Source organism: Podarcis erhardii, assembly GCF_964252035.2.
Source record: "Podarcis erhardii genome assembly, chromosome: 1".
NCBI lineage: Eukaryota > Metazoa > Chordata > Lepidosauria > Squamata > Lacertidae > Podarcis > Podarcis erhardii.
In genome coordinates this window covers 121,757,570-121,768,476 of record NC_138497.1, presented here as the reverse complement: position 1 = coordinate 121,768,476, position 10,907 = coordinate 121,757,570, and the positions used below count along the sequence as shown (strand labels likewise).

The following is a 10,907-nucleotide window of genomic DNA, read 5'->3' as shown; positions in this document are numbered from 1 at the left end:
AATGAGTCATGGGCCTGATTGTCCAATGCAATGGGGGAAGTGACAGGCCATCTGGTTCTCCTTGGAATAGAACAAAGTGGCTTTGCATCTGCTGTTCCGGACTGTGAGCCATTCTCTTCTTTGGCACCAAAATTGTAACCATTCTGTATAGCAATGGGGTCATTGTGGAACAATGGGCGGTATGCAACTAAATACTGCATTTTTCCGTGTATAAGAATAGGTTCCCCCCCCAAAAAAAATATCATGTAAAAAATGAGGGGGCATCTTATACACGGATAGTGCCGAGGGTGTATTTTCTTAAATCTGAGTCCCCCCAAATAGGGGGCATCTTATACATGGGGGCACCTTATAGATGGAAAAATACGGTAGTTGCGCTAGACCTAGGATTAGTGGTAGTTCAACAAGATTCCCCCCCCCCTCTTCCCCTCACATGACACGTGCCATGCCTAAATCTGCTCTGCACAGTTGGGAGAACCCCATGTTCCCATTTAGGGGGTACACAGGGGTAGGAGGGCTGTGGCATTTGTATGGAGCCCCCAGTTGTCTCACGGACTATTGACCGGTACACCACTAATCCGCTGCCACTAACCAGGTCCTCCCCAGTAAATTCACTTCAGTCTCAGTCCGGTTCTCAAGTTAATAAAGAGGAGTGTGTTTTATTTCAGACACAAACAAACTTTTACGGCATTCCAAACGTTGTTACTCTTTACTTTCTTAGTCTTATTTTCCTCTCTCTATCTCTTCTACCTCCCCTCACTCACGAACCCACTGCCCTGCCTGCCAACTGCTTCTCCAACTGCCTTTCCCAACCAGCCAACCCACTAAAACCAACCAACTACCCACCAACAACTCTAACAAAACTCAGGCTAAGCCCTTTTATACACATGAAGGCTCTGCCTCCAGCTTTCCTATTGGTCTACATTTTTTAACCCTTTCTCTCCCCCTGTACAGACAGGCTCTAAACAAACAGGCAAATGCTACAAGAGCTGACATTTATTTGCTCAAGGAGAAACCCTAGTGTTAAGGGAATATTCACATTAGCTCTGCATTGCATACAAACCAATGTCATGGTTGTTGTTCTCAAAAGAACAGGGCTTTTTTTTTGGGGGGGGAGATAATTTTTGTGTGTCAGTCCCACTGCAGATGAGTCAATTTTCTCTTTGGCTGTGTTCTTTATTTTCCTACAGTCCAAGGGCACCATTTATAGGCACATTGGACCTCATAGAATGATTTCTCAGTACAAGAGAATGGAGAGAAATTTGACTGTATGCATAAAAACCTACCTACTTGGTACCTTCTGAAATACACAAACTGAAATACAGTGGTGCCCCGCAAGACGAATGCCTCGCTAGACGAAAGAGTTTTCCGTTTTTTGAGTCGTTCCGCAAGACGAATTTCCCTATGGGCTTGCTTCCTTTTTCTTAAAGCCGCCAAGCCGTTAATAGCCGCTAAGCCGCTAATAGCCGTGCTCCGCAAGACGAAGAGACTCGCGGAACGGATTAATTTCGTCTTGCGAGGCACCACTGTACCTTTGAATTAGCACCTTTCCTAATTTTGTAAAAAAACAAAAACCCTCATGGATTAGAGTAAAATGCATATATTCTTGAAAACAACATGCAAAAAAATGCATTATATTTTGGGATATTGTTGTGCAAAGTTTTTTTCTGTTAGGGGAAATTGCATACAAAAAAGTGCACATTGGACAAAATTCCCACTAAAGTACTGGTGAATTTTCTGGTGGGGACTTTTTAAAAGACAAAAACATGCACACTGATATTAAAAAGTGGAGAACTGAATTTAAGTTTGGGGAAATCGGAAAATGTGAGAAACTGAAATCGACCAGTTGGCCCATCCCTACTGCTTGAACTCATAATGGTTATAAACCCTGAAACAGACCAGTGCACTAATCCCTGTGCTTCTTTTATTTTATTATTTTATTTAAAAAGTGTCCATTTATTCTAAGTGGATAACATTATTTACTGGATGCAAAAAAAAAGAAAAAAGAAAAGAGTTGCAGCAAAATACTCTGGATTAAAAAAAAATCTCCCCACCGCATCCCATCTTGAAATCTCTTGCTTTTCACCTATAGAAGTCTGAAATCTGATGGCCTGCTTTGATGGCCACAACAATCTTCCTCATGCATTCTCTTTGTATCCTGTTTAGAAAATGACAGGCTCAATCTATGAGGATCTGTGACGCTGAAGCTGCCAATTCAAAGTAAATGAACATCTTTGAAAGCAGGTAAATGTTTGAAGATGCTCAATAGACTTGAGAGACAATGGATGAAGTGGTTTTTGCCTGATATCACAGCTACAATACAACTATATATTGTTTTCTAGCCAAACAGTTCTTTCGACAGGCATCATAGTTTCGGCTATATGAAGCAATTGTCATTGTAGCTTCATTACTTCCTTTCCTCTCTCCTCTGCCGTTGTGAGCTCTTATGTAAATTGGAAAGACAAACTATAATCTTTGTAGCGTCAGTTCTTCCTCCAGGAACATCATCAGTGGTTTGAGTGGAAATATTTGCCATGTTCAAAAATGCTTGATTTCTAATGCAGCTGCAAGCCAAAGCAAAAAAACACACCACCGCAAACGTTTTGAAACGGTTTCACTCTTGAAAGCCCGCCACATGACTCCTCTCCAAGAAAAACACTGTTCCAGAGCGCTTAAAATGTTCTACAACCTATGCCTCTGCAACACAGAAGACAATGATGTTTCTAAAAAAATTAAACTTTGTATTACAAAAACATAAGGCCTAAAGGTCTTGCAGCAGTGAGGGCATTCTCATATCCTTTGCCATTGATTCTGCAAGTGATCATATATACACTTCAAACCAATTTAGCTCACTCTCAGAAAAGTTCTCAAGGACCGAGTTTCATTTTGGATGATTCATATGTCTGAGAATCCATTCGGGGAGAGGGAATAGGCATTTGGAAGCTTTGCAATGAGTAAACTGGAAGATTTTACACCCTAAGGGTGCAGGCAAAGGGAGTGGGGGGGAGAGACTTGGGGCAAAAGTCTGTTCCTTTGGACTGCAAGTTTGGACTTTGCCCAGCAGAGCGATGCCAGAGGTAATAAGCTGATGGAGACTAATGATGAGCAGAAGTGCAGAAATGTGACCTTTTTCTCACCAACGGTCTTTCCAAAACCATCAGCAATTCAGGTCAGAGATGAACAAACACGGAGAAATTTGAAAGTGCATCCAAAAATAAGATCCCTATCTAAAATCATAAAGCTTTCCCCAGTCCTATAAAGGGGCCCCATTTCTCAAAACATTTTGCCTGTCCTTCCAAATGCAGTGGCTTGTTAAGTTTATTGGACTTGCGAATAAGATGGTCTGCCCCATAGACTCCTTTTCATAGACCCACCAGCTCCTCCCTTGCTAGTTTTAAGATACTGAGTAAAATCCATACTATTTTCCTGAGCACTGACTGACTCTTAAAAGAATTAGTAGCTTTCATATTCATGGTATTAAATATTAGCATTAATATTTCTGTTCCAATAGATAGGCAATCTGGTAGGGTGGCCCCATGCCCTACATTACATAGGACTTTGCTTAACAACAACAACAACTTATTTATACCTCACCCATCAGGCTGGGTTTCCCCAGCCACTCTGGGCGGCTCCCAACAGAATATTAAAGGCACGATATAACATCAAACATTAAAAACTTGCAAATACAGGACTGCCTATCTATTCAGATGTCTTCTAAAAGTCAGAGAGTTGTTTATTTCCTTGACATTTGATGGGAGGGCATTCCACAGGGTGGGCGCCACTACTGAGAAGGCCCTCTGTTTGGCTTGAAGGTGTCCTTTATATGATGGGCAACATGGCTGAAGATCAAAAGATAAGGAGCCATAGGAAAGGAGAGCAGGAGGGGTCTTGAAGTTGCCCATCAACACTGGACAGCAACCAAGCAAGCACACCAGCCTGAGTTCATCCCACCATGATGAGGTGCACTGTATATCTATTTAATTTATAGCAATTATTTCCAATTTTCCATATATATGATCAATTGATCAATAGATAGAGATGACAAAGACAGAGAGGTAGAGAGTTTGATATGTTGATAAGCAACTGACCACCCTATGGTTAGCACTTTTCCACCCATGAAACCTGTCATCACTTAGCTGGAGATGGTTGAGAATGAAACAAGGATGTTGTGCCTGCAAAGCATATAGTTTCTCACAAAACCACACCCCACCATTAGCCCCAGCACCTTATGTTTTAGAACAGGCTTCCTCAACCTCAGCCCTACAAATATTTTTGGCCTACAACTCCCATGATCCCAAGCTAGCAGGACCAGTGGTCAGGGATGATGGGAACTGTAGTCTCAAAACATCTGGAGGGTGAGGTTGAGGAAGCCTGTTTTAGAAGCTAAGGACGGGTAAAAAATTAAAAGGTAAAGGACCCCTGGACTGTTATGTCTAGTCAAAGCGACTATGGGGTTGCGGCATTCATCTCGTTTTCATCCAGGGTTTGTCCACAGACAGCTTTCCAGGACATGTGGCCAGCATGACTAAGCCGCTTCTGGCACAATGGAACACTGTGATGGAAACCAGAGCGCATGGAAATGCTGTTTACGTTCCCGCCGCAGTGGTACCTATTTATCTACTTGCACTGGTGTGCTTTCGAACTGCTAGGTTGTCAGGAGCTGGGACAGAGCAACAGGAGCTCACCCTGTCTTGGGGATTCGAACTGCTGACCTTCTGATCAGCAAGCCCAAGAGGCTCAGTGGTTTAGACCACAGCGCCGCCTGCATCCCAATTAAGGGCAGGAGGAACTGTTGGATTGCAATAGATGTCCTCAAATGAACTGGTAACAGCTTCACAACAATTTCAAATGGAAACAAAATGATTCAAGGGAGGTCCCACCCACCACTAATAAAATAAAATACTTTCTCCTGTATCTAGTAAATATTCCATCCCTTCACACCCCCACTTGACCCTTATCTTAGAGAAGAAACATTGGATTTAAGCTGTATGGGCAAGCTAGCTAATGAACTTTTCATTTGTTGCAGTGGAGCCAAAATTCTGAGTCACCAGAATTTTCCACTGCAGTGGGGCAGCACAGCACATTGTTAGAGTGTTTATAGCTTGCAAGTCTGCCTCCTGGAGTGTAGGATTTTGGCCTAATTTCCGAAACCATGTTGTTCTTCCCCGACATGTTGAAAAGCACTGCTCCAACCACCAAGAAATCCTGCTGGTGCTACAAGTAATAATGTGACGTTCAGGCAAAGCTGAGCATTGTATCTCTTGCTCCTCTGAGTCAACACAGATCCTTTAAACTAAACTGCCATGTAAGCAAGATAGCATGTGTAGGATGGGAAATGAGAAACAGCTGCCCTGCAGAGCTTTGTAACCCAAAACCTGTTTATATATTGGATGTATAATCACTAGCAAGGGCCACACAGCGATTCCACAAAAGTCACTCTACAGGGTGTCTAACTTTATGTTGGGCTGGCAATTTAAAGTACTGATTGTGGTACATTACTGCTGGGTTGGGGGGGGGGGCAAGTAAGGCACTTGAAGAACTATTGTAGACAGTATGAAAAATCAAACCAGTGCTTGCATGTTGAGTTCTGTCTCCTGAAGATTTGGTAGAACTTCCATCATGCAGTGATGTCACAGTGTTATGTATCCCTGCCTGCCCATTGGCTGGCAATGGCACAGAACTCTGTGATGTCACAATAGATATTGCAGAGGGGAAGCAGAAAATTAGACATGCAGTTATTTTTGGTGACAGACGTACATCCGGTTATTGGGCTCCTTTCATGAGATACAGTTGTGTTCACCTCATGCAGGATTGGGGGGGGGAGGGATGGGGGGACTTGGAGAGCATGAGTTGCTTATCTCCGCTGTTTAGGCAAACATGATTCTCACTCCTTTTCCATTTCACCTAGGAAAAGCCAATTATTTTGGTCTAAGAAGTGTTAATTCTGGCAAATAAAGGATAGCACAGACCAAGAATTGCAGTATCAAACGTTATTCCCTCCGGATCTGTTTCTTCTGGATGATGTTTCTGCATCTGTGTTCACTGGCTGCCTAACAACCCAACAACTGTGAAATGACTTCCTGTGTCTACCAGCCAGCCGCGTATTCCATGCACCCTCCAAGATAATTCTGATCAGCTGCTTTTCTAGGATGTGAAGGTGTTTTCTAGAACAATGACCCTGTCAAGCATTCTCCATCTGAATTTCATTAACAGTATTCTCAAAGCGAAGTGAAAAATATGCATCTGGGGAACCATATATAATCTGAGTTATTCATACAAAATTATAAGCAAATGCATCGACTAACTCCTAAATGCATCCACTCATCTCTGAAGATTTTGTTGCACTTATTCATGCTGATACATCTTCCTAGCATGAGTATTATAAAATCTTATTTGCTCTTTGTTAAGACTGCATTCTCCCTGCTCTCTCGGCACATGTTCCACTTGAGCAGGAATTAACTTTTACTTTAGATAGCATTTGATTGCAATTATATTACAGTTGTACCTTGGTTTTCAAACAGCTTAGTTCCTGAACATTTTGGCTACCAAACGTCGCAAACCTGGAAGTGACTGTCCCAGTTTGTGAAATATTTTTGGAAGCCAAACGTCTGATGGGGCTTCCACGGCTTCTGATGGGCTGCAGGAGCTTCCTGCAGCCCATCAGAAGCCACAATTTGGTTTTTGAACATTTTAGAAGTCAAATGGACTTCTGAAACAGATTCTGTTCCACTTCCAAGGTACAACTGTATTTAATTATTAGTAGCGTATTTTTCACTCTATATGATGCACCAGACCGCAAGACGCACCTAGTTTTTGGAGGAGGAAAATAAGAAAAAAAATATTCTGAATCTCAGAAGCCAGAACAGCAAGAGGGATCGCTGCGCAGTGAAAGCAGCAATCCCTCTTGCTGTTCTGGCTTCTGGGATAGCTGCGCAGCCTGCATTCGCTCCATAAGACGCAAACACATTTTCCCTTTTTAGGAGGGAAAAAGTGAGTCTTATAGAGCAAAAAATACGGTACTTTATTTTCACCCTGCCTTCCTCAGCTCAAGGTGGTCTTTTCTTTTATACTCACAATAATCCTGCAATATAGGTTGTGCTAAGAGATTGACTCACGGTTACTCTGTAAGATTCCTGGCTGGGCAAAGATTTGAACTAGGATCCTCCTGGTCAAACTCTAAAACTTTGTCCCAGTCACCATTCTTCAGCAAACTCAGGATCTTGTTGTATAGAACTGTCCTCTAATACAGTATTTCTGAGTCTTTTTGAAATTGTCCACCATTGGAACTTTGCCTTGCAGCAACATGTCAGTAACAATAATCTTCTCTACAAGTGTCCAGGTAGTTCCTCTCATGTACAGATTTGTGCACCTGCCTACAAAGATCTTTGGAAAGCAGTATGAATTCAAGACTGGAATTAGAAGAGGAATATAATGAGAATTCTGCCTGGTCTTCTCATCTCTAGAACCAGAGCAAATCGGCAAAAGCCTGCTGGAGATTCTTCTGTTTGGCCAAGGCAGGTGAAGCAGTCAGTGCCAGAAGTTTTAGCAGAATCATCATCACCAATCCGCTCATGCATAAATATTAGTGCTCCAGACAAGTTATTTCTTCCTAATAATTGTTTATTAAGGGTCAGTGAAGTTGAACCTGGCCTGCACAAAGGCAGTAGTTCAGAACAAGAGGAAAGGAGGTGAGCGGGAAATCTCAGAGACAGAACAAAAGCTGGGGGTTTCCTTCAGGGTGATAAAAATGTTTGCATTGCTTGCTTGTGCTTTAACATGAAAACACTTTGAAATGCTTTTGAAACTGCACCACATATAAAATTTGATCTTTGTTTCTCCAACAGCTAGAAAGCTCTCCAGATGAAATGGTGTCTCTGGAAGAATCTGGAGATTGTCAGCTATGGCAGATGTGTATTGTTTCAGGCCTTTGCTCTGCTCCTGAAGATTCTGGAGCATATCCTGTGGTTTATTTTTCTCCGGCCGCCCAGAGGCCAGAAATAATGTTGCTTTGGGAAAGGGGAGGGGAGCATCTGGTAAGGAATCTCTTGCAAGCTTTTCAATATCAAAGGCAGAGATCAGCAGCTGAGAGGGCAAAGAGAAGCAGAGAGACACCTTGTGTCCCAGTAGTGTAAACACCTTCTGATTTACTAGGCTCATGGGGGGGGGGAGGAGGTAGGGGCACAGGGGCTTAGGGGGTGGCAACAGGGGCAACACGGTGACAGCCTGTGGAATAGACATTCTGTAATGCTTTCCAATATCTTAACTTCAGCTGTAAATGAATATGACAATTTAGGGTCCAGTTTAAAGATAAAGAAGGGACACGGGTTGCGCTGTGGGTAAAACCACAGAACCTAGGACTTGCTGATCAGAAGGTTGGCGATTCAAATCCCGCAACAGGGTGAGCTCCTGTTGCTCGGTCCCTGCTCCTGCCAACCTAACAGTTCGAAAGCACGTCAAAGTGCAAGTAGATAAATAGGTACCACTCTGCTGTTCTGGTTCGCCAGAAGCGGCTTAGTCATGCTGGCCACATGACCCGGAAGCTGTACTCCGGCTCCCTCAGCCAATAAAGCAAGATGAGCACCGCAACCCCAGAGTAGGTCACGACTGGACCTAATGGTCAGGGGTCCCTTTACCTTTTTAAAGATAAAGAACCATTAAAAAAGGAGAGGAAAAAAAAATCTTGAAGTTGCCTATCAACATTCAGCACCTGAATTGCAGACAGAACAGGCACATTGGTCTAAATGTGCATCTACTATATCTTTTCTTCTTTTTTCTTTGGCGATCACTCATAGCCGAGTAAGATTGTTTTCCATAAACATGGTTTTTACCGTGAGTCCGTAAGTGACTGTGGAGGCCAATTCTGGATCCACACATTCTTCCACAGTGGGGACATTGGTTTCCAGGCAGGAGTTGATCACAGTGTGGATTTGCCAAGCATGCCTTCCTCTTAGCACGTTTCTCCCTTGCGTCCTGAGTTCGAATGCCTACAAAGCCCATGACACCTTTGGTAAAGGCTGTTTTCCAGTTGGAGCGCTCACAGGCAAGTGTTTCCCAGTTGTCGGTGTCTATACTACATTTTTTTAGATTTGCCTTGAGAGAGTCTTTAAACCTCTTTTGTTGACCACCAGCATTACGCTTTCCATTTTTAAGTTCGGAATAGAGTAGTTGCTTTGGAAGATGATAATCAGGCATCTGCACAACATGACCAGTCCAACGAAGTTGATGTTGAAGAATCATTGCTTCAACACTGGTGATCTTTGCTTCTTCCAGTAAACTGGTATTAGTTCGCCTGTCTTCCCAAGTGATGTGTCAAATTTTTCGAAGATACTGTTGATGGAATCTTTCGAGGAGTTGGAGATGGCGTTTATAAGTGGTCCGTGTTTCACAAGCAGACAGTAAGGTTGGTAGTACAATAGCTTTGTAAACAAGCATTTTGGTTTCCCTGTGAGAGCTCCCGTCCTCAAACACTCTGCACTTCAATAGGGAGAAAGCTGCATTTGCAGAGCTCAGGCAATGCTAGATTTCGGCATCAGTGTTGGCCCTTGTGGAAAGATAACTGCCCAGGTAGGAGAAGGGATTGCATCTACTGTATATGTATAACTTAGCACATGCAAGTTTTGTGCAAATCTGTGTTTCTCTTTATTTGGTGATGCATAAATGGCCGCGCAAATGTGCTTTTAAAGATGTCTTTAAAAGGCATTTGAAGGCAGCCCTGTTTAGGGAAGTTTTTAATATTTAATGCTGTATTGTTTTTAACACTCTATTGGGAGCAGCACAGAGTGGCTGGGGAAACTCAGCCAGATGGGCGGGGTATAAATAATAATAATAATAATAATAATAATAATAATAATAATAATACATGTGATGTTCATTCCTGCTCCTACCTGTACATACATTCTATATACAGTGGCCATAAATGAACCAGCCCTTGGGGGTGTTTGTGTCTGAAATAAACCCAAACCATCCTGACTCAAGTAGGTCATGCTATGAAACTGCCAGGTTAACTTCCGCTAATATAATATCATTTAAAAATCCATCATAGTACTAAATTTCAAAAGCAGCCTGTTCCATTTGGTAGTGTCAAATATGTCATACCTGGCATAGTTAAAGGGTAATGCCAACCAAAATAAAAGTCAATCCAATGAATGAGTCAACAGAAGAATGTGTTCCTTGTGGTTTGGGCACATAAGGGACTTTTTTTTTTAACTTGGGACATTTCAATTTTTATTAAACATCACAAAGATTGGCATGTCACGGGGAGATTGAGAGGTTCTTCCAAAAACAAAGCAACTGGGAAATGAGCAAGAAAAAAAATTATTATTATTATTAATTTTATTGAATGAATTTATATACCACCCCATACCCAAAAGTATGAAACCAGACAATATAAAGGATAATTGAGTTTTGAAAGCATATGAGATAGGGGGAAGACCAAAATGTTCCTCTCTGTCATTCCCAAATATTCATTCATTGCATTCCCAAGAATGTTAACTTCTCAGGCATGTTCTAATTTTCTCCTCACATATACATACAAACATGAGGAGGTTAGAATGGGTTGTGCCACTTCAGAAACAGGTGTGGGGCACCATTTTTCAATGCTCCCAAGTAAAAAACAAAACAAAAACAACAACAACCCAAAACAAACCTCCCACCCTATATTATATTGTTGGTGGTGGTGGTGATGTTATTCACTTCTATTGCACTTTATCAAACATTACTGAGAAACTTTCTCACCAAGCTTTGCTATTTTACTTGTTGAAGGAAGATTCCAAGCAAGGGATATTACAAACATGTGACCTGCAGTTTGAGGTGGTACATTTCATTCGTCATTTTCATTGTGTTAGATGTGCAGATGCGTGGCTAGCTCCAAGATATCTCACTGCCCAAGGCAGAACATTAAATGCCACCCC

General features: G+C 42.2%; 1 long non-coding RNA gene across 1 annotated transcript; it reads left to right on the top strand.

Annotated features, from left to right (window-relative positions):
* Nucleotides 1-2,127: 2,127 nt before the first annotated feature.
* Nucleotides 2,128-5,972, top strand: LOC309336022. The gene is made up of 2 exons (XR_014153862.1): nucleotides 2,128-2,241; nucleotides 5,906-5,972. It is a non-coding gene; the product is annotated as an uncharacterized lncRNA (long non-coding RNA).
* The last annotated feature ends 4,935 nt before the right edge of the window (nucleotides 5,973-10,907 follow it).